At 31.8% G+C, this 4,315-nt stretch overlaps 1 long non-coding RNA gene across 1 annotated transcript; it reads left to right on the forward strand.

The window, feature by feature from the left end:
• LOC147504898 (uncharacterized) lies at positions 1-1,191 on the forward strand. Its single transcript, XR_015220484.1, has 2 exons — positions 1-683; positions 833-1,191. It is a non-coding gene; the product is annotated as an uncharacterized LOC147504898 (long non-coding RNA).
• Positions 1,192-4,315: the final 3,124 nt, after the last annotated feature.

Here is a 4,315-nt window from a genome sequence, read left to right on the forward strand (position 1 = left end):
CTGGGCTCGATCGGCACAAGTTTAACAGATAAACCAGTGGAACTACTTCTCTTGCACATTGATGAATGCCTCCATCAGAGCTCATACACTGGACTCGTCTCAAGTGTGTGCCTATATAAATTTAAGAATGTGATTAGTTAACCACTCAAACAATTCTTCCTTTACATTAAGAGCAATCCTACTTAGTCACATACACCCCTCCCCCTAGTGAATTGGATCATGGCTACATATTCATCGAGCCAATGGCAGTGCTAGCTTGTGTGCGGTTTTGCTCGTTTTGGTCATATTTGCATTTCGAGGTATGTCATCACGTACACTTCGTGACCATGGTGACGACCAACCAGCGGTATCCATGGAAGACAGGAATTAGCGATGCATGACCGAGTATGGTCGAATATACAATGACATTGCTGAGAATCATATGCGTTTCCAAATATTTAATGCTAATGTGGAGTTTATCTACACATTTAACAAGAATGGAGGTCGGTCATATGTGCTGAGTGTCAATGAATATGCAGATCAGACCAATGAAGAATTCATTGCATCTCGAAATGGACAAAAGAAATCAGCCAAACAAAGGTCATTATCGACGTTCAGATATGAAAATGTTATTACCCTGTCATCAACACTAGATTGGAGAATGAAAGGCGCTGTTACACCCATCAAGAACCAGGGAAAATGTGGTAAGTTAAATTCAATACTTAAGACGCCTAATAGTAGTTCTATAACATTAGTATTCTTTTATTGCTCACTTTAGAAGTACTGATTTTTGTAGTATTTTAGTTATTATTCTTGTAAGGTAGAACTGTTGTTTTTATAAAACAAAATATAGGATGTTGTTGGGCATTCTCTGCTGTTGCAGCTACGGAAGGTATTACCCAAATCTCAACTGAAAACTTGATTTCCTTATCGGAGCAAGAGCTTGTTGATTGTGACACTAGTGGCCAGGACCAAGGTTGTGAAAGAGGTCTCATGGAAGATGCCTTCGAATTTATGAAACAAAACAAAGGACTCGCCACTGAAGCTAACTACCCATACCAAGGACTTGATGTTGGAATTCTCCTTTTGGTATTTCAGATACTTATGTGAGCTTAGTTGAGAAGATGAATAAGTGTGTTTTTTCTCTCCTAGTATTTTGTGTGATAGTCCCACATTGGTTAGTAAACTCTTGGAAACCAATTTTATAGTCTATATTCTTGTTTTAGTCTCACACTAGATTTTGGACCCCGTGCATACGCCCTGGATCTATTAAATATTTTGTGTGCTGAAAAGGTTTTACAAAATGTCTTACACAAATTTTCGAACCAAAATATATTTTTATTGAAAATAAACCAAAATACGTTAATGAACAGCGATTATGGGGGATCAAATTAAGATAACTTCTTCACTTTGTCGTTTAGGATATTAATCCATAATTTTCAAATAGAATTATCTTAAACTCGATCTAGCTTGTATAATAATTTTCTTAGATTTACGGTGATTTAGCGGCAAATTTTCGAATCAGAATATATTTTTATTGAAAATAAACCGAAATACGTTAATGAAAGTTGATTATGGTGCATAAGTACTTGGAAACTAAGGGATCAAATTAAGATAGCCTCTTCACTTTGTGGTTTAGATATTAATCCGTAATTTTCAAATGGAATTATCTTAAACTCGATCTAGCTTATATAATAGTTTTATTTGATTTATGGTGATTTAGCGGTAAATCATCACCGCTCGGCTTATGTACTAAAGTGTACAAATCACTAAAACAGATTGATTGTTTCCATATCCTCAAAGAATACACTACTCCTACTTGAAAAGATTTATCACATGAACGTGTCCTATGAACGGGTGTCGTTATATTAAATTATTCTAAAAAATATTAGCAACTATACATAGCTATGAGATATGATAATTATATTAATTACTCATTTAAATTTCTTCCACCACTCTTTATAAAAAAGGAAACATCAAACCTTGATAAAACTCATCGACTTCTTTTTATTGTTAGGTTTAACAATAGAAGTTTGATTGAAGTTTTGTGAGAATGTCTAATGTGGTGAAGATAATATTAAAGCTACTTGAATAGCATGACATTCCCAATCACAATAAAAAAATTATGATAAACACTACTTAAAACGCAAAACTATATTTGTCGAGACATTTAGTCCCCACACATATAAATCAAATATGTTTTAGGGTTATTAGTTCAATGCATTTGCATCAAGTTTCTAATTTTTCATTAATTATTCTTTGAGGTTAGTTTAATGTAGTACGTTGCATCCAGTTTCCAATTTCTCATTAATTATTCTTTGAGGTTAGTTCAATGCAGTTGCACCAAGTTTTCGATTTCTCATTAATTATTATTTGAGGTTAGTTCAGTGTAATTGCATCCACTTTATGATATCCCGTTAGTTATTCATTAAGGTTAATTCAGTACAGTTGCATCCAGTTTTCGATGTTTCGTTAATTAGTATTTGAGATTAGTTCATTGCATTTGCATCCAGGTTCCAATCTCTCATTAATTACTCTTTGAGATTAGTTAAATACATCTGCATCCAGTTTCTGATTTCCCGTTAATTGTTTTTGTAGGTTAGTTTGATTGCTTACAATTTTTATACAAATTACATACATATAAGAGTCTATTTTTATAAACTCACTAATTACTCATGTGAGAAGGCTAAAAAAATAGACATTTATGCTTTGAGGTCAGTGCAATGCAATTACATCTGACTTCTGATTTCCAGTTAACTATTTTTTGAGGTTATTTCAATGCATTTGCATCCAATTTCTGATTTCCCGTTAGTTAATCTCTGATTTTAGTTTAATGCAGTTGCATCCAGTTTTTGGTTTTTCGTTAATTATTCTTTGATGTTAGTTCAATATAGTTGCATCCAATTTCTGATTTTATGTTAATTATTCTTTGAGGTTAGTTCAATGTATTTGCATCAAGTTTCCGATTTCCCGTTAATTATTTTTTTAGGTTAGTTTAATGCAGTTACATCAAATTTATAATTTCCCGTTAATTATTCATTTAGGTTAGTTCAGTGCAGTTTCATCCATTTTTCAATGTTTCGTTAATTAGTCTTTGAGATTTGTTCATTGCATTTAGATCCAGTTTCCGATTTCTCATTAATAACTCTTTAAGGTTAGTTCAATGCATCTGCATCCAGTTTCTGATTATTTATGCTCTGAGGTTAGTTCGATGCAATTATATCCGGTTTCTGGTTTCCCGTTAATTATTCTTTGAGATTATTTCAATGCATTTGCATTTAGTTTCCGATTTCCCACCAATTATTCCATAAGGTTAGTTCAATGCAGTTGCATTCGGTTTTTGATTTTCTGTTAATTATTTTTTGAGTTTAGTTCAATGCATTTGCATCTAGTTTTTGGTTTCCCATTAATATTTATCTGAGGTTTGTTTGATGTATTTGCATACCGTTTTCGATTTCCCGTTAAATATTTTTCAATAATTTGCATCAAATTTCTAATTTCCTGTTAGTTATTATCTGACTTTAGTTTAATGCAATTGCATCTAGTTTCCGATTTCTAGTTAATTACTTTTTGAGTTTAGTTTATTGCAGTTGCATAAAGTTTCCGATTTCCCTTTAATTACTCTGAGCTCAGTTATGTATTTGAATCTAGTTTTTGATTTCCTTTTAATTATCCAATGTGGTGTGTAATACCAACTTCTACTAATCCATCTGGGATCATCCAACTTCTACTTCTAGTGTCCTTGCAAACATGACATAAAAAGTAAATTATGCTTGATTTACTATGTGGGATCATCGAAGATTATCCAGTTCCCAATTTCCCATTAATTATTCTTTAAATTATGTATGATTCACTATGTGGAATCTTCAAAGATTATCTACGAACGGGTGTTGTTATATTAATTATTCTAAAAAATATTTGCAAATATGCAGAATTATTATATATTAATATTATATTTATTACTCAACCAAATTTTTTATAATGTGAAAACCTCACTCTCTATTAAAAAAAAGAACCCACCTTTGATAAAAATCCTTCAACTTCATTTTGTTGTTTATTAAAATAAGTTTGATTGAAGTTTTGTGAGATTGCCTAATAAGGTGAAGTTCATATATAATGAAGCTATTTGAATAGCAATGAGTTCCCAATCATACGAAAAAAGATAAAATAAACACCATTTTAAATGCAAAACTATACTTATCGAGACATTCTCACAACATATAACCCAACTATGTTTTGAGGTTAGTTCAATGCATTTGTATCCAGTTTATGATTTTCCTTTATTTATATTTTGAGGTTAGTTTAATGCAGTTGCATCCAATTTCCAATTCCCGTT

This window comes from Coptis chinensis, chromosome 4 (assembly GCF_015680905.1).
Source record: "Coptis chinensis isolate HL-2020 chromosome 4, ASM1568090v1, whole genome shotgun sequence".
NCBI lineage: Eukaryota > Viridiplantae > Streptophyta > Magnoliopsida > Ranunculales > Ranunculaceae > Coptis > Coptis chinensis.